Source organism: Pelophylax lessonae (genome assembly GCF_965119305.1).
Source record: "Pelophylax lessonae genome assembly, chromosome: 3".
Lineage (NCBI taxonomy): Eukaryota > Metazoa > Chordata > Amphibia > Anura > Ranidae > Pelophylax > Pelophylax lessonae.
The window spans coordinates 115,727,224-115,750,393 of NC_138770.1; positions in this window are offsets into that span (position 1 = coordinate 115,727,224).

Consider the following 23,170-nt stretch of genomic DNA (forward strand, 5'->3'; position numbering starts at 1 on the left):
ACACACAAACAAATGGGGCTATTGGCGGGAAGTTTGACTGCCGATGTGTGCCCTTTAATGCACTGCGCTGGTGCAGTGAATTAATTACTGATGATTGGCCAAAGCATGCACCTGACCTGTATGCTTTGGCCAATCACAGCACAATGTCCTGTCAGAGCCATGATTTGCCAAAGGCAGGGTGCCTTTAGCCAATCATGGCTCAGGGGCTAAGTACATGCCCCACACTATATAAGGCTGCTTACACGGCAGCCGTGTATAGTGTTTAATAATAGAGATTAGGCAGGTAGTTAGTGGACGGTGAGTTGAGTTAATGTAGTGATATGTTGTAGTCCTGGGTCCGCTCTCAGTGCACCCCAAGTTCTATGTCTCTGTCACTTATAGTTCGTAAGCAGTGCCATGTCAAGCCGACTAAGATTTCCCATAGACGTCAATGTTAAAGAGAGGGAGCAGCGCCATGCCAAGCAGACCAATATTTCCCATAGATGCCAATGAGAACTGAAAGCTGAAAATTGGTCTAGGCAGGAAGGGGTGAAAGTGCTCTGTATTTAGGTTGTTAAAGGGAACCCTATGACAGAATTAAATAAAAAAACATTGCATGGGGTCCCCCCCCAAAATCTATACCAGGCCATGTGAGTCTGGTATAGATTTTAAGGGGAACTCAACGCCAAAATGAAAAGAAAAATGCATGGGATCTCCCCTAAAATCTATACCAGGCCCTTCGGGACTGGTACAGATTTAAAGGGGAACTCCACGCCAAAATTGAAAAAAAAATGGTGTAGGGCCCCCCAAAAAGGGCACCCAAAGCACCCTCCCCATGTTGAGGGCAAACGGCCTGGTATGGTTCAGGAGGGGGGGGGGCTCGCTTGTCCTCCCCTATCCTGGCCTGCCAAGCTGCTTGCTGGGATAAGGGTCTGATATGGATTTTGGGGGGAACCCACACCATATTATTTTCAATTTTGGCATGGAGTTTCCCTTAAAATCTATACCAGACCTGAAGGGCCTAGTATAGAATTTTGGGGGGACCACATGCCGTTTTTTTTTTATTCTGTCTTAGGGTTCCCCTTAACCACTTAAATACAGGGCACTTTTACCCCCTTCCTGCCTAGATCAATTTTCAGCTTTCAGTGCTCATTGGCATCTATGGGAAATATTGGTCAGCTTGGCATGGCACTGCTCCCCGTCTTTAACATTGGCATTTATGGGAAATATTGGTCAGCTTGGCATGGCACTGCTCCCCGTCTTTAACATTGGTGTCTATGGGAAAAATTGGTCGGCTAGGCATGGTATCTGTATTGCCGGGTGCCGACAATACATAACAGTCGCAAACAAGTTTAAATTACATTTTTTCCTTTAGAAATGTCAGTATTGCTGCAGTAGGCTACATACATCCTACAGATGCACCACTTTACAGGCACATTAAGGGGATCCCCAGGCATGATATTTAAAGGAATTTTTCATTTTTATTGTTTCACTTTAAGCATCATTAAAATCACTGCTCCTGTAAAAACGATTGTTTATTTTTTATTTTTTTGCGCATTGATACATGTCCCCCAGTGCAGTGCCTGGCTTCCCATACACTTTTATGGCAATAACTTGCATATAAGCCTTTAAAATGAGGACTTTTGATTTTTCATGTTCGTGTCCCACAGACTTTAATAGAGTTTGCATGTTCGCTAGAACTTTTCCCCTGTTCGAGATGTTCTGGTGCGAACCAAACAGTGGGTTGTTCTGCCTATCACTACTCACATGTATTCTTAAGAGGAAAATTATTAAAATAATCCAAAAAGCAGATGACAAAGCTTGGGAAGCACTACAGAGTTAACATGGAATCATCATGTTGATGATGAAAGAGGGGAAATGTAGGATAAAGGGTTAACATGAAAATATTTAAACTACTGAGCATATATTGTTTATAAGAAAAGATGTCCTTGTCTACAGTTTTACTAGAGATTAGATTCATGAGAACATCCTGTCACTGTTTCATGGACAGAGGATATGTCTATGCCACATTGTGAGATTTCATGACTATTCATTGTTCGGTACTGTATATAAGCTAGAGTCCGTTCCTGAATAAATTGAAAATGTATTGAATCTACCCCAGTATGAAACATTGTGTGTTCCCGAAGCTTTGAGGGGTTCCCCAGTCATCAATAGAGAACTTCACCCAACAGTTGTTGGCTTTGAAACCCCAGTAGGTCGAAGTAGAGAGAAGGAGAGAGAGAGAGAGAGAGAGAGAGAGAGAGAGAAGTCTCAGCCACCTGTCCTGTCCATGCTGCTTAATCCTTGGCCAGAAGAGACATGAGGAACCCTCATGAGGAGCCGCTGGAAGTTGACTAACTCCAAAGGTTGCTCTGACATTGCAAGCCTCCCAACACCTCTGACACCCTGGATTCAGACATATTTCAGGATGACAATGCAATTACACAGACACCAAACTGCAACAAAGTTCTTCAAGCAGAAAGAACAAGAATGGCTTAGGCAAATATACTTGTAGTATTAAACTCTTACTCGACACGCGTAAACAGGTATGCAGGGCATATAGAATTACAGTAAGAATAAGAGCAACAAGTAAACTTTGGTAAAGCCTACAATAGCAGGTATAAAAAGGGAAGAAGGATGACCCTTTTATGTCAGACTACTCCCTTTAACCCACGATGCCACAGGCTCAACAAACTCTGCAACACAACTATAATCAACAAATTACCAGAAATATAACGTTTTAACTCTGAGAAGGGTTCCCCTTATGTGGGGAAATATTGTATAAACCTTTAAGTGTGTGTGCGGGGGGATAAGTGAAGAAGTCCTAGTGATTTAGATGTTCAGTATCTTCAGCTAGCTTAACAAAGGCCCAGAGACATTCTCCGTGTAATGGCATCCAGAACAGCAAATAGCCTGTGCAAAAGTGCCTCCTTGTTAAAGCAAAGAAGTGGAATAAAGGTGTCTGCATGCAGTGTAGTTTGAGGGTGTATAGAGGGTGGGCTTCTGACCACCTCTCACCGATTCTGACAATACCAGGCTAAAGGGAAAAGGAAGTCCCGGTGTAGGCCTTTGAAAAATCTGACACAAGGGAAAGATGCCTGGCCTCATGCCTTGCGACAATAGGATTCAGCAGGATCTTTGCCGATGATGATAGTGACCCTACGGTCTCTCAGCTGACAGGAAGGGGTAAGATGAGGATCCGCTCCCACATCCACTTAAGGTTCACCACACTGATTAGGCCGAGGCACCTCCAAGCGTACGGGTCCCTGCTCCCAACTGAAGGCCGTGGTCCCAAGCGAGCAATTTTTTTTTTTTTAGCACAATTAGGCTTTTTTCAACCCCAAACACCTTAATTGGAGCACTCGTAAAAGTGCAACACACGCATTTTTTCAAGCCAGCTAAACTCTTCTCCTCTAGAACTGCACTACTTTCCTTGCCTACCTAAAAAAAATAGAGACAATTGAGTACCGTCTGTAAAAAAAAAAAAAATACACATGTAAAAATACTTACACAAAGCTTATAATATACTTTAACCCCTTCCCAAAAAAAAAAAAAAAAATACTTTTTTTTACTTTAAAATCAACAGGAATACACTCTGCTCAGGTGTGAATGCAGACCTGTTTTTCCAGTACAGAGCACGATAAAGTTATTCACAAAATAAAAACAGGATTTTTAAAAAAATTTTGTTCATTTTCCTGTTTTGTGACCCTGGTTCAAAAATATTTGAAAAATAATAGCTAATGGAGAAAGGAGAAAGGAGTTATTAAAACTGATTAGGGTAAACTAAGGGTTAATAGAGCTTAAATAAGAATAATCTTTATTTTAAAAAAAGATCTGGTAAAGTTTTTTTTAAAGTGATGTCATATGCAAAATAATAATCAAAACTATGATTTACGTATAAATGAAACTGTAATTGCAATGAAACAATACGCTGTTACATTATATTTAGTGTTGAGCGAACACGGACTGTATTATTCGTGTTCGTACCGAATAATTGGATTTTTTTTACCCGAACACGGACACGGACACTTTACTGTATGTTCGGGTAAAAATCCGTGTTCGGTCGTTTTATTTCCGGGTTTTGCATGCTTTGGCGCTCTTTTCATGGCGGGCTTTCAACAGCCAATCAACAATCGTTTAACTGGTGTGCCTTAAGCCATCCCAGCCATGCCTGCAAATGTCTTAGTAGCTGTGATTGGCCGTCTGAAGCATGTGACCAAGTCTTTATAAGTTCGAGGCAGCCGCCGCAGCAGCGTCATTCTGCTGCTTAGCTAAGGGACAGAGCACACATCAATGTGCTGGCTGCTGATTAGGGAAAGATAGGCAGGAAAAAACCATTTGTGTCCGGATAGAATTGAGGGACAGGTCGGAGTGTTTAGGCAGGGCGAGTTGTAGGCATTTTAGGGATAGAGTCTGCTGAATTATAGGGTCAGTGTCTTCTACAAACTACAATCGATATTGCTGTGTGGGGGGTGGGGTGAATCTGCACTCAATCCTGATCTACGATCTCTTCTCAATCCTGTTAGGGACAGAGTCTGCTGAATTTTAGGGAAACTGTGTTCTACAAACTACAATCGATATTGCTGTGTGGTGTGGGATTGGAGATAGGCAGGTGTCAGTGATCCACATCCATTTTTCTGTGTGTGAGCTGCAGTGAACACAATCTTTTTGGGCTGCAGTGAACACAATCTTTTTGGGCTGCAGTGAACACAATCTTTTTGGGCTGCAGTGAACACAATCTTTTTGGGCTGCAGTGAACACAATCTTTTTGGGGTGCAGTGAACAAAATCTTTTTGGGGTGCAGTGAACACAATCCTTTTTGGTGTGCAGTGAACACAATCTTTGTGGGGTGCAGTGAACAAAATCCTTTGTGGGGTGCAGTGAACACAATCTTTTTGGGGTGCAGTGAACAAAATCCTTTTTGGGGTGCAGTGAACAACATCCTTTTTGGGGTGCAGTGAACACAATCTTTTTGGGGTGCAGTGAACAAAATCCTTTGTGGGGTGCAGTGAACACAATCTTTTTGGGGTGCAGTGAACACAATCTTTTTGGGGTGGAGTGAACAACATCCTTTTTGGGGTGCAGTGAACAAAATCCTTTTTGGGGTGCAGTGAACAAAATCATTTTTGGGGTGCAGTGAACACAATCTTTTTGGGGTGCAGTGAACACAATCTTTGTGGGGTGCAGTGAACACAATCTTTTTGGGGTGGAGTGAACAACATCCTTTTTGGGGTGCAGCGAACAACATCCTTTTTGGGGTGCAGTGAACACAATCTTTTTGGGGTGCAGTGAACACAATCTTTGTGGGGTACAGTGAACAGAATCTTTGTGGGGTGCAGTGAACACAATCTTTGGGGGGTACAGTGAACACAATCTTTTTGGGGTGCAGTGAACACAATCTTTGTGGGGTGCAGTGAACACAATCTTTTTGGGGTGGAGTGAACAAAATCATTTTTGGGGTGCAGTGAACAACATCCTTTTTGGGGTGCAGTGATCAAAATCCTTTTTGGGGTGCAGTGAACACAATCTTTTTGGGGTGCAGTGAACAAAATCCTTTGTGGGGTGCAGTGAACAGAATCTTTGTGGGGTGCAGTGAACACAATCTTTGGGGGGGTACAGTGAACACAATCTTTTTGGGGTGCAGTGAACACAATCTTTGTGGGGTACAGTGAACCGAATCTTTGTGGGGTGCAGTGAACACAATCTTTGGGGGGTACAGTGAACACAATCTTTTTGGGGTGCAGTGAACACAATCTTTGGGGGGTACAGTGAACACAATCTTTTTGGGGTGCAGTGAACACAATCTTTGTGGGGTGCAGTGAACACAATCTTTGGGGGGGTACAGTGAACACAATCTTTTTGGGGTGCAGTGAACAACATCCTTTTAGGGTGCAGTGAACACAATCTTTGTGGGGTGCAGTGAACAACATCCTTTTAGGGTGCAGTGAACACAATCTTTGTGGGGTACAGTGAACAGAATCTTTGTGGGGTGCAGTGAACACAATCTTTGGGGGGTACAGTGAACACAAACTTTGTGAGGTGCAGTGAACACAATCTTTGTGGGGTGCAGTGAACACAATCATTGTGGGGTGCAGTGAACTCAATCTTTGTGGGGTACAGTGAACACAATCTCATACTTCTGAAGATTTGAGGGTGCTGCCTGTTCCATACTCCCCCTACTCCTCATCTAGCCTTTTAGGGGTACAAACAATAGTAATTGGGGCCTAGTGTGGTTGTGTACGTGTGATATACATACACTTTTTTTGGATCATATTTTCTTTTCCGCTATTTAATCAAAAACCTTTGGGGATCAGTTAAATTGGGGGATAGTCTGTGTTGGTACGTGTGAGAGAGATCCACCTTTCCAAGTTGTTGGGGTTCATCTCATACTTCTGAAGGTTTGAGGGTGCTGCCTGTTCCATACCCCCCCCTACTCCTCATCTAGCCTTTTAGGGGTACAAACAATAGTAATTGGGGCCTAGTGTGGTTGTGTACGTGTGATATACATACACTTTTTTTGGATCATATTTTCTATTCCGCTATTTAATCAAAAACCTTTGGGGATCAGTTAAATTGGGGGATAGTCTGTGTTGGTACGTGTGAGAGAGATCCACCTTTCCAAGTTGTTGGGGTTCATCTCATACTTCTGAAGGTTTGAGGGTGCTGCCTGTTCCATACTCCCCCTACTCCTCATCTAGCCTTTTAGGGGTACAAACAATAGTAATTGGGGCCCAGTGTGGTTGTGTACGTGTGATATACATACACTTTTTTTGGATCATATTTTCTATTCCGCTATTTAATCAAAAACCTTTGGGGATCAGTTAAATTGGGGGATAGTCTGTGTTGGTACGTGTGAGAGAGATCCACCTTTCCAAGTTGTTGGGGTTCATCTCATACTTCTGAAGGTTTGAGGGTGCTGCCTGTTCCATACTCCCCCTACTCCTCATCTAGCCTTTTAGGGGTACAAACAATAGTAATTGGGGCCCAGTGTGGTTGTGTACGTGTGATATACATACACTTTTTTTGGATCATATTTTCTATTCCGCTATTTAATCAAAAACCTTTGGGGATCAGTTAAATTGGGGGATAGTCTGTGTTGGTACGTGTGAGAGAGATCCACCTTTCCAAGTTGTTGGGGTTCATCTCATACTTCTGAAGGTTTGAGGGTGCTGCCTGTTCCATACCCCCCCTACTCCTCATCTAGCCTTTTAGGGGTACAAACAATAGTAATTGGGGCCTAGTGTGGTTGTGTACGTGTGATATACATACACTTTTTTTGGATCATATTTTCTATTCCGCTATTTAATCAAAAACCTTTGGGGATCAGTTAAATTGGGGGATAGTCTGTGTTGGTACGTGTGAGAGAGATCCACCTTTCCAAGTTGTTGGGGTTCATCTCATACTTCTGAAGGTTTGAGGGTGCTGCCTGTTCCATACCCCCCCTACTCCTCATCTAGCCTTTTAGGGGTACAAACAATAGTAATTGGGGCCTAGTGTGGTTGTGTACGTGTGATATACATACACTTTTTTTGGATCATATTTTCTATTCCGCTATTTAATCAAAAACCTTTGGGGATCAGTTAAATTGGGGGATAGTCTGTGTTGGTACGTGTGAGAGAGATCCACCTTTCCAAGTTGTTGGGGTTCATCTCATACTTCTGAAGGTTTGAGGGTGCTGCCTGTTCCATACTCCCCCTACTCCTCATCTAGCCTTTTAGGGGTACAAACAATAGTAATTGGGGCCCAGTGTGGTTGTGTACGTGTGATATACATACACTTTTTTTGGATCATATTTTCTATTCCGCTATTTAATCAAAAACCTTTGGGGATCAGTTAAATTGGGGGATAGTCTGTGTTGGTACGTGTGAGAGAGATCCACCTTTCCAAGTTGTTGGGGTTCATCTCATACTTCTGAAGGTTTGAGGGTGCTGCCTGTTCCATACTCCCCCTACTCCTCATCTAGCCTTTTAGGGGTACAAACAATAGTAATTGGGGCCCAGTGTGGTTGTGTACGTGTGATATACATACACTTTTTTTGGATCATATTTTCTATTCCGCTATTTAATCAAAAACCTTTGGGGATCAGTTAAATTGGGGGATAGTCTGTGTTGGTACGTGTGAGAGAGATCCACCTTTCCAAGTTGTTGGGGTTCATCTCATACTTCTGAAGGTTTGAGGGTGCTGCCTGTTCCATACCCCCCCTACTCCTCATCTAGCCTTTTAGGGGTACAAACAATAGTAATTGGGGCCTAGTGTGGTTGTGTACGTGTGATATACATACACTTTTTTTGGATCATATTTTCTATTCCGCTATTTAATCAAAAACCTTTGGGGATCAGTTAAATTGGGGGATAGTCTGTGTTGGTACGTGTGAGAGAGATCCACCTTTCCAAGTTGTTGGGGTTCATCTCATACTTCTGAAGGTTTGAGGGTGCTGCCTGTTCCATACCCCCCCTACTCCTCATCTAGCCTTTTAGGGGTACAAACAATAGTAATTGGGGCCCAGTGTGGTTGTGTACGTGTGATATACATACACTTTTTTTGGATCATATTTTCTATTCCGCTATTTAATCAAAAACCTTTGGGGATCAGTTAAATTGGGGGATAGTCTGTGTTGGTACGTGTGAGAGAGATCCACCTTTCCAAGTTGTTGGGGTTCATCTCATACTTCTGAAGGTTTGAGGGTGCTGCCTGTTCCATACTCCCCCTACTCCTAGCCTTTTAGGGGTACAAACAATAGTAATTGGGGCCTAGTGTGGTTGTGTACGTGTGATATACATACACTTTTTTTGGATCATATTTTCTATTCCGCTATTTAATCAAAAACCTTTGGGGATCAGTTAAATTGGGGGATAGTCTGTGTTGGTACGTGTGAGAGAGATCCACCTTTCCAAGTTTTTGGGGTTCATCTCATACTTCTGAAGGTTTGAGGGTGCTGCCTGTTCCATACCCCCCCTACTCCTCATCTAGCCTTTTAGGGGTACAAACAATAGTAATTGGGGCCTAGTGTGGTTGTGTACGTGTGATATACATACACTTTTTTTGGATCATATTTTCTATTCCGCTATTTAATCAAAAACCTTTGGGGATCAGTTAAATTGGGGGATAGTCTGTGTTGGTACGTGTGAGAGAGATCCACCTTTCCAAGTTGTTGGGGTTCATCTCATACTTCTGAAGGTTTGAGGGTGCTGCCTGTTCCATACCCCCCCTACTCCTCATCTAGCCTTTTAGGGGTACAAACAATAGTAATTGGGGCCTAGTGTGGTTGTGTACGTGTGATATACATACACTTTTTTTGGATCATATTTTCTATTCCGCTATTTAATCAAAAACCTTTGGGGATCAGTTAAATTGGGGGATAGTCTGTGTTGGTACGTGTGAGAGAGATCCACCTTTCCAAGTTGTTGGGGTTCATCTCATACTTCTGAAGGTTTGAGGGTGCTGCCTGTTCCATACTCCCCCTACTCCTCATCTAGCCTTTTAGGGGTACAAACAATAGTAATTGGGGCCTAGTGTGGTTGTGTACGTGTGATATACATACACTTTTTTTGGATCATATTTTCTATTCCGCTATTTAATCAAAAACCTTTGGGGATCAGTTAAATTGGGGGATAGTCTGTGTTGGTACGTGTGAGAGAGATCCACCTTTCCAAGTTGTTGGGGTTCATCTCATATTTCTGAAGGTTTGAGGGTGCTGCCTGTTCCATACTCCCCCTACTCCTAGCCTTTTAGGGGTACAAACAATAGTAATTGGGGCCTAGTGTGGTTGTGTACGTGTGATATACATACACTTTTTTTGGATCATATTTTCTATTCCGCTATTTAATCAAAAACCTTTGGGGATCAGTTAAATTGGGGGATAGTCTGTGTTGGTACGTGTGAGAGAGATCCACCTTTCCAAGTTGTTGGGGTTCATCTCATACTTCTGAAGGTTTAAGGGTGCTGCCTGTTCCATACCCCCCCTACTCCTCATCTAGCCTTTTAGGGGTACAAACAATAGTAATTGGGGCCTAGTGTGGTTGTGTACGTGTGATATACATACACTTTTTTTGGATCATATTTTCTATTCCGCTATTTAATCAAAAACCTTTGGGGATCAGTTAAATTGGGGGATAGTCTGTGTTGGTACGTGTGAGAGAGATCCACCTTTCCAAGTTGTTGGGGTTCATCTCATACTTCTGAAGGTTTGAGGGTGCTGCCTGTTCCATACCCCCCCTACTCCTCATCTAGCCTTTTAGGGGTACAAACAATAGTAATTGGGGCCTAGTGTGGTTGTGTACGTGTGATATACATACACTTTTTTTGGATCATATTTTCTATTCCGCTATTTAATCAAAAACCTTTGGGGATCAGTTAAATTGGGGGATAGTCTGTGTTGGTACGTGTGAGAGAGATCCACCTTTCCAAGTTGTTGGGGTTCATCTCATACTTCTGAAGGTTTGAGGGTGCTGCCTGTTCCATACTCCCCCTACTCCTCATCTAGCCTTTTAGGGGTACAAACAATAGTAATTGGGGCCTAGTGTGGTTGTGTACGTGTGATATACATACACTTTTTTTGGATCATATTTTCTATTCCGCTATTTAATCAAAAACCTTTGGGGATCAGTTAAATTGGGGGATAGTCTGTGTTGGTACGTGTGAGAGAGATCCACCTTTCCAAGTTGTTGGGGTTCATCTCATACTTCTGAAGGTTTGAGGGTGCTGCCTGTTCCATACCCCCCCTACTCCTCATCTAGCCTTTTAGGGGTACAAACAATAGTAATTGGGGCCTAGTGTGGTTGTGTACGTGTGATATACATACACTTTTTTTGGATCATATTTTCTATTCCGCTATTTAATCAAAAACCTTTGGGGATCAGTTAAATTGGGGGATAGTCTGTGTTGGTACGTGTGAGAGAGATCCACCTTTCCAAGTTGTTGGGGTTCATCTCATACTTCTGAAGGTTTGAGGGTGCTGCCTGTTCCATACTCCCCCTACTCCTCATCTAGCCTTTTAGGGGTACAAACAATAGTAATTGGGGCCTAGTGTGGTTGTGTACGTGTGATATACATACACTTTTTTTGGATCATATTTTCTATTCCGCTATTTAATCAAAAACCTTTGGGGATCAGTTAAATTGGGGGATAGTCTGTGTTGGTACGTGTGAGAGAGATCCACCTTTCCAAGTTGTTGGGGTTCATCTCATACTTCTGAAGGTTTGAGGGTGCTGCCTGTTCCATACCCCCCCTACTCCTCATCTAGCCTTTTAGGGGTACAAACAATAGTAATTGGGGCCTAGTGTGGTTGTGTACGTGTGATATACATACACTTTTTTTGGATCATATTTTCTATTCCGCTATTTAATCAAAAACCTTTGGGGATCAGTTAAATTGGGGGATAGTCTGTGTTGGTACGTGTGAGAGAGATCCACCTTTCCAAGTTTTTGGGGTTCATCTCATACTTCTGAAGATTTGAGGGTGCTGCCTGTTCCATACTCCTCCTCCTACTGCTCAACCATCCTTTTAGGGGTACAAACAATAGTAGTTGGGGCCTAGTGTGGTGGTGTACGTGCGAGATACATACACTTTCTTTTTGATCATATTTTCTATTCCGCTATTCAATTAAAACCTTTGGGGATCAATTCAATTGCGAGATAGTCTGTGTCGGTACGTGTGAGATCCACCTTTCCAAGTTGTTGGGGTTCATCTCATACTTCTGAAGATTTGAGGGTGCTGCCTGTTCCATACTCCTGCTCCTACTGCTCAACCATCCTTTTAGGGGTACAAACAATAGTAATTGGGGCCTAGTGTGGTTGTGTACGTGCGAGATACATACACTTTTTTTGATCATATTTCCTATTCCGCTATTCAATAAAAACCTTTGAGGATCAATTGAATTGCGGGATAGTCTGTGTCGGTACGTGTGAGATCCACCTTTCCAAGTTTTTGGGGTTCATCTCATACTTCTGAAGATTTGAGGGTGCTGCCTGTTCCATACTCCTCCTCCTACTCCTCATCCATCCTTTTAGGGGTACAAACAATAGTAATTGGGGCCTAGTGTGGTTGTGTACGTGCGAGATACATACACTTTTTTCGATCATATTTCCTATTCCGCTATTCAATAAAAACCTTTGAGGATCAATTGAATTGCGGGATAGTCTGTGTCGGTACGTGTGAGATCCACCTTTCCAAGTTTTTGGGGTTCATCTCATACTTCTGAAGATTTGAGGGTGCTGTCTGTTCCATACTCCTCCTACTCCTCATCCATCCTTTTAGGGGTAGAAACAATAGTAATTGGGGCCTAGTGTGGTTTTGTACGTGCGAGATACATACACTTTTTTGGATCATATTTCCTATTCCGCTATTCAATAAAAACCTTTCTAGGGCAAGATCTTAAATTACAGAAATATGAGGAGACCGTCAAATAAGGGCCGTGGCCTGGGTCGTGGTGCTGCTGGTAGAGCTCCTGTTGCAAGGAGAGGACGTGGTCGATCTGTGCCAGCTACACGCACAAGTGAAACACCTTCCTCAAGTGTGAGTAGGCGACAGAACCTGCATCAGTATTTGGTAGGGCATCAAACGCCCCTAGAAGTGATGAGGCCAGAACAAGTTGAGGCGATAGTAGATTGGTTTGCTGCTGACAGTGCCTCCAGTTCCTTCACATTGTCTCCCACCCAGTCTACTGCAGAAAGGTCAGAGTTGGCACCTGCAGCCAATGTCCAACCGTCTTTCACCTCACCCCCTTGCAAATCAGGCCAGCAGTCTGAGCCCCAAGCCATACAGCAGTCTCTTATTCTTTTTGAGGACTCTGTCAGCAGGGTTTCCCAGGGCCATCCACCTAGCCCTGCCCCAGAAGTGGAAGAGATTGAGTGCAGCGATGCCCAACCACTTATTTCTCAAGATGAGTACATGCAAGGATCATCGCAGCACGTCTCCGATGATGACGAAACGCAGGTGCCAACTGCTGCGGCGTTCAGCATTGTGGAGACCGACAAGGAGGGCAGGGGTGAAGACTGGGTGGAAGATGATGTGGAGGACGATGAGGTCCTCGACCCCACATGGAATGAACGTCATGCAGGTGACCTGAGTAGTTTGGAGGAAGAGGCGGTGGTCGCACAGAGCCACCAGCACAGCAGAAGAGGGAGCAGGGTGCAGAAGCGGAGCGGCCGTGCCCTAGACACTACGCCCGCTACTGCCCAACGCAGCAAGGGAACGAGCGCACCAAAGTCAGCTCAAAGGAGTTCTCTAGCGTGGAAGTTCTTTAGAAAATGTGCTGATGACAGGACACGAGTGGTTTGCACCCTGTGCAATCAGAGCTTGAAGCGAGGCATAAACCTTCTCAACCTGAGCACAACCTGCATGATCAGGCATCTAAGTGCAAAGCACGAGCTGCAGTGGAGTACACACCTTCAAAACCAAGAAACGTCTCTGGCTCATCCTGCTTCCTCTTCTGCTGCAGTCTCGGCCGCTCCAGCCACATCTGTAGTGATACCGGCACCTGCCACCCCGCAAACAGACGATCTGTCAGCAACACCACCACCTGGGTCACCAACAACCATCTCCACAATGTCCCGTGGAAGCGTTCAGCTTTCCATCTCCCAAACACTTGAGAGGAAGAGGAAGTACCCCCCTACCCACCCGCGATCCCTGGCCCTGAATGCCAGCATTTCAAAATTATTGGCCTTTGAAATGCTGTCATTCCGTCTGGTGGAGACGCACAGTTTTAAAAACCTTATGTCGGTGGCTGTCCCACAGTACGTCGTGCCCAGCCGCCACTACTTTTCCAGGCAAGCCATCCCTTCCCTGCACAACCAAGTGGGGGAAAATATCAGGTGTGCACTGCGCAACGCCATCTGTGCCAAGGTCCACCTAACTACGGATACGTGGACCAGTAAGCACGGTCAGGGGCGTTATATCTCCCTAACGGCACACTGGGTAAATGCAGTGGCGGATGGGCCTGAGGCGGATAGCAATTTGGCGCATGTCCTTCCACCACCGAGGATTGCAGGGCGCTTCAGTTTGCCTCCTGTTCCTAACTCCTCCTACTCCGCTTCCTCATCCTCTACCGCCTCCTCATCCGGACAGCGTAACACCTTCACCACCAACTTCAGCACGGCCAGGGGTAAACGACAGCAGGCAGTTTTACAACTTGCCTGTTTGGGGGACAAACCACACACCGCGCAGGAGTTGTGGAGGAGCATGGAACAGCAGACAAATGAGTGGTTGCTGCCAGCGAGCCTCAAGCCCGGCCTGGTGGTGTGCGATAACGGGCGAAATCTCATAGCAGCTCTGGGCCTAGCCGGTTTGACGCACATCCCTTGCCTGGCGCATGTGCTGAATTTGGTGGTGCAGAGGTTCCTTAAAAACTACCCCGATATGTCAGAGCTGCTGCAGAAAGTGCGGGCCGTTTGTGCGCACTTTCGGCGTTCTCACCCTGCTGCTGCTCGCCTGGCAGCGCTGCAGCGTAACTTCGGCCTTCCCGCTCACCGCCTCATATGTGACGTGCCCACAAGGTGGAACTCCACCTTGCACATGCTGGAAAGACTGTGCGAGCAGCAGCAGGCCATAGTGGAGTTTCAGCTGCAGCACGCACGCGTGAGTCGCTCTGCGGAACAGCACCACTTCACCACCAATAACTGGGCCTCCATGCGAGACCTGTGTGCCTTGTTGCGCTGTTTTGAGTACTCCACCAACATGGCCAGTGGCAATGACGCCGTTCTCAGCTTAACTATCCCACTTCTATGCCTCCTTGAAAAAACAATTCGGGCGATGATGGAAGAGGATGTGGCACAGGATGAGGAGGAGGAGGAGGATGAAGAGGTAACATTTCCAAGGCTTTCAGGGCAGTCATTCGCAAGGGGCTCCGAGGGTGGGTTCCTGCACACGCAAACGCCAGGGACGCAATTGTCCAGCAGGGGCACAGTTCTGGAGGATGAGGAGGATGAGGAGGAGGAGGAGCTGGAGGAGGAGATGGAACCATGTTCACAGCAGGGTGGCACCCAGGCCAGCTCATGGCCATCACTGGTGCGTGGCTGGGGGGATACAGAGGACACGGACGATACACCTCCCACAGAGGACAGCCTTTCGTTGCCTCTGGGCAGCCTGGCACACATGAGCGATTACATGCTGCAGTGTCTCCACAACGACCGCCGAGTTGCCCACATTCTAACTTGTGCTGATTACTGGGTGGCCACGCTGCTGGATCCCCGTTACAAGGACAACGTACCGTCCTTAATTCACTCACTGGAGCGCGATCGCAAGATGCGCGAGTACAAGCGCACGCTGGTAGACGCCATGCTGCTGGCATTCCCATCTGACAGCGGGGCCACAGTGGAAGCACAAGGCAGAGGAGGAGGAGGAGGAGGTCGCCAACGCAACCAGGGCACCGCCAGCACCTCAGAAGGCAGGGTTAGCATGGCCGAAATGTGGAAAAGCTTTGTCAGCACGCCACAACAAACAGCAGCACCAGCAGCTCAGATGGAACGTCTTAGCAGGAGGCAGCATTTTACCAACATGGTGGAGCAGTATGTGTGCACACGCCTACATGTAGTGAATGACGGGTCTGCCCCCTTCAACTTCTGGGTCTCCAAATTGGGCACATGGCCTGAGCTTGCCCTTTACGCCTTGGAGGTGCTGGCGTGCCCTGCAGCCAGTGTATTATCTGAACGGGTATTTAGCACGGCTGGGGGCGTTATAACAGACAAGCGCAGCCGCCTGTCCAGAGACAATGTGGACAAGCTCACGTTCATTAAAATGAACCAGGCATGGATCCCACGGGACTTTTCCGTACCTTATGCAGAATAGCAATGGATACCGACCTTACCCACCCATTGTTCCATTTTTGCTCTTTCTCACTCTTTTGGGGTGTACCCTCATTTAAAATTTTTGAAAAGAAGCAGTGTTGGCTACCTCGTCCTCCTCCTCAGGGCCAGATTAATGTAGGGGCTATTGGAGCTGCAGCTCCAGGCCCCTACCTTTTATATAGGCCCCGGGTTGGCCATATTCACTGTTACCGCTCTTCTGTCACTTGTAAACACAGAAGTCTGGCTTCTATGCTCGCTTCCCCAGGCAGCACCCTCAGAACCTCCCCACACAGCGTGAAGGCCGGACAAGGAGGGACAGTTGGCGATGCATGGATGTGTTTATGGGCTTCAGAGACAGCATCCCATGTTGAATTAGGCATGCATGGCTGCACCCTTCCTCCTCTGGGTGCATGGCAAGGCACGGCCCTTAAGGCCCTTCAAAATCCTCAGCACCAAGCCCATGATGCTGTTAATCCGGCCCTGGTCCTCCTCCACCGCCGCTTCCACCTACACCGCCCATAGGTGTGCGCAGCCTATTGCATTAAGGTGTGCACCCCAAAGTTGAAATACACATGCATGTGTTTGCCAGCAGGGAGAGTAATGTATCGGGGCCATGTACCTGTAGGCAAGGAGAAATAGAGCAGAGCAGGTCCCAGGGAGATCTTTCCCATCTCCTCACTGGCAATGCTATGTGCCCTAGGTGATTAGGGTGTGCCCAGGCACACCCAGCACACCCTGTGCGCACGCCTATGTCACCGCCACATCCACCACCACCTCAACCTCCCTCCTACTCCATATGGGCCTCGTCCTTCAGAGATGAAGAAGAACATTGTTTTATTTTTCTGTTTTTTTTTGTTGTTTTAAGTTATTTCCCTATCCACATTTGTTTGCAGAGCACTTGCCATGCTCTTAATTACGTTTTGCTGCCATTTGCAGCACTCTAGCCCTTTCCTTTGGTGTTTTAGAGCCATTTTAGTGCCTTAAAGTTCGGGTCCCCATTGACTTCAATGGGGTTCGGTGTCCGGGAAAAGTTCGGTAAAAGTCCGGGACACGGACCCGGACTTTTTTTTAAAGTTCGGCCGAACCCGTCGAACACGGACATCTAGGTGTCCGCTCAACCCTAATTATATTAACTGAATGGCACTTGCAGACAAGTGTTGTTTTACAATGAAAGAACTAAATTTTAACAGTTGCCTCTGCTGTCCAATACCAACCAATTCCAGGCTGTCATTTTGACAGCTGGTAATTGCCCATAACAGCAGGTGGGGAAAGGGGAGCAGGAAGTAAAAGATGCGTCTTAATAACTTTGTTGACATTTATAGAACGTATTTCTTTTGCTTCAGGTCCTCAAGTAGTTAAAATCCAACTCCAGCCAAAGTGCATTATTTTGATGTTTGTTAATCACTTCCCAACCACCCACCACCTTTTTACTGCAGTAGATCTACGTTGGCCGCGCTCTGGAAGCTAGGGGGCAAGCGCATGCCGCCGGCGGCTCGCTCCCGCCCCCACTCGGCAGCGGGAAGCCGATGCGCGGGTCAGGCAGCTCCGATTGCCGCCTGACACCCGCGATCGCTCCCCGCTGAGAGAGAAGGACGGTCAGCTGTTGTAAACACAGCTGACCGTCCTTCTCCCTGGGATGATCATAGAGCGCCTGTGATCCTGCTATATAGGATCACATGTCTCTATGGTCATCTCATAAGCCATGCCCCCACAGTTAGGATCACTCCCCTAGGCTCACATTTAACCCCTTGATCACCTATACTGTTAACCCCTTCCCTGCCAGTGTCATTATTACAGTAACAGTGCATATTTTTATATTACTGTAGAAATATCACTGGTACCTTCAAAAGTGTCAAAAATGTCAGTCAGGGGTCCGATCTGTCCGCCGCAATGTCGCAGTCCTGCAAAAAATCACAGATCGCCATTACTAGTAAAGAAAAAACAATAAAAATGACATAAAACTTTCCCGTAGTTAGTAGACGCGATAACTTTTGCGCAAACCAATCAAAATATGCTTATTGCAATTTTTTTTTACCAAAAATAGGTAGCAGAAAACAAATTGGCCTAAAATGTTAAAAAATTTAGATTTTTACTTTTTTTTTTTTTTTGAGAATGTCATATAGCAGAATGTGAAAAATATTGTTTTTTTTTTTTTTTCAAATTTCTCACTCTTTTTTTGTTTACAGCACCAAAAGAAAGCTCTATTTGTGGGAAAAAAAGGTTGTAAATTTTATTTGGGTACAGCGGTGCCGAGTCGCAAAATAGGGACTGGTTATTAAGGGGGCAAATCCTTCCGGTCTTAAAGTGGTTAAAAAGGGCAAAGTGACAGAACCTCTTTAAGAGTCTGAACAAGTAACTGTGTAGCCCAACACTTACGATTTTTTTTATATTGCATGAAGAAAACTGTGATTTAGCAGTCAGTGATCAAACATTTACAGCTTTAGAACATATACTCATTCATACAGTATACGTATGCACATATCATATGGGGTTCAGGAGATCATAGGGAGCATAACTAACCAGTATGGCTGCTTAAAGTGGAAGAAAACCCCAACTATAACTATTCTTATTTCTTTTCTATCCTCTACCTGCCCTACCTAACAAGTAAAAAAATACCTATGAGCTTACTTACTTTCACTCAGCTCAGGTTTTGTCACATGATCCTGCTTCTTTGTGTAAGGGAATGATTAAAAATGGCTGTGGATTCCGGGAGCCGTCACCCATGGGCTTCCATAGCCCAGCTGTTGTTAGTGCTCCCTCCTCTCCCCTGCAGCAGCTGCTCACTGACACAGAGGAGACTGAACTATGTGACTGGACCAGAGAAGAGTGAAAACAGGTAAGTACACACATCATTTTTTATACATTATACATTAGGTGGGATAGGTAGGAGGAGGGGGGAGGGAGCATTTTAAAGAAGATATATAGTTAGGCTTTACTTCCACTTTAAAGATAATAAAATTTCAATTTTAATTTATCTCATTGAAAAAAAAAAATTGTCTACATATGTGCGGGTGGGGAACGCATGCAAAATCGTGTGTTACCAACCCAGTAGTAGCACCGTATGCAGGACAGTGTGCAAAACTGTATGGTGCTGCAGCACCGTTTTTTAAAAAAGTGTTGGGACTTCTTTCCATGAGTTTCTTACGGGTACTGTAGCCCATTCAAATGAATAGGCTGCTGCACCCGTGACTTGTGCGTGCAAATGAACATGCACATATGTGAACCTAGCCTTAGTTATCAGTATGTACATTACAATGGGGTAATTCTGCAACTTTTACATTGTCTGAAAAAAACATGATGTAAATGACAGTTCACTTTAAATTATATCCAGAAAAAGTAATATTGTTGGGATAAGTAAAATAAAAGACCTAGTGAAGAAGCCCAATTATAGGGTGTAACATGTACAGGGAAGAGCCAAGCCTGTGACGTCACGCTGTCCCTTTACCCGGGAGCTGTACCGGCATTTTGATTAATATGATTCTGAATGCTTTTAACATTTTGTTTTTTTGTAAGTACAATTCTGTTTGGGTGAATACATTTTTAAAATAGGAGTGAACTATGTCGTGGTCTCTTATGTCTTCTATTGTACCTGTGGAGTGTATATAACTCAGGCTGGTAGAGCGGAGGAAAAAGGTTGCTGAAAAGGTTATCAGGAATAGGAGAGAGCTGGTTTTTGCAGTAGAATTACCGATGGACACATTAAGATACATGCGCTTCTTTTTTTTTTTTTGGTTTGAGATGAGCAGATTTTTCACCTGGTGGAGCAGTGATCCTCAAACTACGGCCCTCCAGCTGTTGCGGGAACTACACATCCCATGAGGCATTGTAAAACTCTGACATTCACAAACATGACTAGGCATGATGGGAATTGTAGTTACTGAACAACTGGAGGGCATATTTTGAAGACCCCTGTGGTAGACGATAAGCACCATTAGAGGAGTTTATGTAGAGCACTGTGGGTTTCTTCAAGTGTTTTCACTGACGCAGACTATTGGATTGAAAGGCCACTGAAAAACGGAGACGTTTTGATATTATTTAATATATAATTTATTAGCACTCTTATAATGTGAAGGTTGGGCTACACTTTAGTATATGCTTACGATAAGTAAAATAAGTTTTTGTTTTCCTAGTTAAGAACTTTTTTTTGTACAAGAACAAGATGTTCTTTAAGCAAGAGAACATTGAATTAGACCTCCCCTGATATAATTGTATGTGATAGTCGCTGATTATTTTCATCAACACTCTATAAGAAGATAAAAAGATTCAATTGGAAATAGAACTTTTAAAGGCAAGCACAGATGACTCATTTAAATCATCAGCTGGCAGTGCCTGTTGTTCCAATCAAACACGGGCAATTGAAAACAAACAAGGCTGACAATGTTTGCAATGTCGGAATAATATGTTGCCTTGTTTCATGCTGTCATTATCATCACTCTGTTGTGAATGTTTATCTGCTGAGAGCAGCCTGATATTAAGAAATGGAGAAGAGGAAAGGATCAGATGTACGTGCTGGCTTGGTCTGGCCAGGGTCTGTAGAAGGGCCACATGAGAAGGCAAAATAATGTAGCACTGTCCCTGTAGGGCTTGCTGTGTGATGACTTCTTGTATCTCCTGATTACCGGCAGACAGTCACTAGGGAATTTTTCACACATCCATCCTTACTCCTGTTTGCTCATTACTCAATAAACAGTCCAGGGGATTTGGTTTTGTATTTAGTGTGGAACTTGGATGGGAGAAGGGAATAGTGGGATACTCCAACTAAACTATTCACAGCAGATGACAACTTTCACTTGGCCTCACCAGGTTATTTATGGAAGCAGACGCACTGCTTTAATCATACTGCACTTGTATGGAAGAATGAAGTCCTCTTGCTTTCTCTAGCAGCAGACTTGAAACAACTACTTTATCTTCAGGACACTGTCTAGCATCCCCTTTACTGACAACCATCTGCCAACTCTTCCAGTGAAGGGATGGCCCTTACATGACACGCCCCGCGACACAGATCTGTACTCATTGTAGGCAGAATAAGATCCTTTCCAGTGTCTCCCTTACAGTTAGCTCTGCAGGACATCTCGGTTCAGCTCCTATCTGACTTTCAGGCCCTTATCTCAACTACCTGAGGCTGCATGGCAGCTTCTACAGAGGAGGGGCAGCCGTCCCCTCCCTCTGGGACCCCACTTTCCAGCCAACGACCCCGAGCATATGGGCCTCTGGCATTTATACAGTCACCCAGCATGCACAAAGGCACTTTCCTCTGCCAATCACCAGGGCTGTAACAATGCCTGTGACCTCTCTTGTCAGGTTTCCTCCCACTGTCTAATATGTCTCCCTATTGTACCAGTATGAAACATTTCAGACAAGCTGAGCTCCACCTGAGCATCATGAGCAGACCTTACTAATGGATCCTGCTCTCTGGTAGGCAGAGAGCAATATACATTTACCTGGCAATCTCTCTGGTAAGGAGAAAGAACCAAAAACTATACTCTCTCTTCTAGCACCTACCTAGGAGGGTGCTACATCCACCCCCCACCAAACGGAGCCATGTCCTCATTTGCTCTGGGCATCTGCCCCTGTAAAAATACCTTTACAAAATATACAAGGAGTATCCTAGCACCTACCTAAGAGGGTGCTAAAATAATAACTACCGAATAAGGGACAGGTTTTGCGCATTTGACTCTTTAAGCTGTTTGGTCCTTACTGACACATCTGTGTAACTTAAACGCTAGTACCCTTCTATTGAATTAAAGGATTTGGAAAGGCAGAAGGTTTTTTATCTTTTCCTTGCATTAAGATAAAAAGCCTTCTGTGTGTAGCAGCCGCCCCAGCACCCCCTAATACTTACCTGAGTCCCCTCTCTATCCAGCAATGTCCACGAGTCCCTCGGCCGTCCGGGACTCTCTCTCCTGATTGTCTGAGACACAGCAGCTGCACCATTAGCTCCCTCTGCTGTCAATTAAAGTCAGTTATCCAATCAGGAGAGAGGGGGGCGGGACCGAACGGCAGCTTCATATCTGAATGGGCGCACAGAGCTGCAGCTCGGCTTGGGTGCCCCCATAGCAAGCTGCTTGCTGTGGGGGAACTCAGCAGGAGGGAGGGGCCAGGAGCAGCAAGGAGGGACCCGAGAAGTGGAGGATCCGGGCTGCCCTGTGCAAAACCAACTGCACAGAGGAGGTAAGTGTAACATGTCTGTTATTTCAGAAAAAAAACACGAGACTTTACAATCATGTTAAATTCAAAATACTAACAATAATTTACAAAGCTTTCCCCAACTTGGCCCCCAGCTACATCACTAACCTGGTCTCAAAATACCAGCCAAATCATTTTTTATGTTCCTCCCAAGACCTCCTGCTCTCTAGCTCCCTCTTTACCTCATCCCATGCTCGCCTCCAGGACTTTTCCCAAGCCTCTCCTATCCTATGGAACTCCTCACCCCAATTTGTCTATCTCCAACTCTATCCACTTTTAGGCAATCCCTGAAAACATTTCTCTTCAAAGAAGCCTATCCTCATTCCCCCTAACAACTGTACTTTTGATTTCTTCATCAGCTCATCCCCTACAATTTTTACCTTTTGTATCACTTGGCCCTCCCTTTTAGACTGTAAGTTCTAATGAGTAGGGCCCTCTAAATCGTGCAGTATTAAAACGTATTTTAACTGTACTGTTTGTCTTAACATTGTAAAGCACTGCGCAAACTGTTGGCGCTATATAAATTCTGTATAATAATAATAGTATGTTATCATGTTATCACTCTATAATACTGCACAGAAAATAGGCCACAAGCAACTGGATAGTAGACTGAATGGATGTATTATAGCAATGCAGTTAAATGATGCATGAATCAATAGACAGACAGTTGAACAGGTTTAAAGGTACCGTACTAGAAAATGTGAACACTGACCCATAAGATGACAATTATTGAACTGTCATGACTCGGCTAAACCAAACTATAATTGGTGCAACAGGGTTAAAAGTATAAACACTAACTAACCCAAGAAATGAAGGTCCTTATGTGCACACTAAGCAATGTAAGCATACAGCCCCAATAGTGGCAGGGGTTATAGGTTCTTGACAAACTGGTACCTCTGGTGTTGACTGCTTGGCGCCTAATTGTCAATATTATTGTCTATCATTGGGTCCCAGGTGGGTCACGCCCCTTTATGAGTGTTCAACGGATGGCTGATTCCTGCTGAACAAGGAGCAGTCTCTATTGAATTAAGGGCCCATGCACACTAGGCGCCTGAAAAAATGGCAGAACCCCTGGCAGAAAAAAAGCAGCCTTTAGACGCTCATAATGGCTCATACTGCACTCACGTTTATGCACGTTTATGGGCGCTTGTGTTTATAAGCGTTTCTTCCAAAACATTTTCCTCTGCTCATTATTTCCTATAGTTACTTTACACTTTAAAATG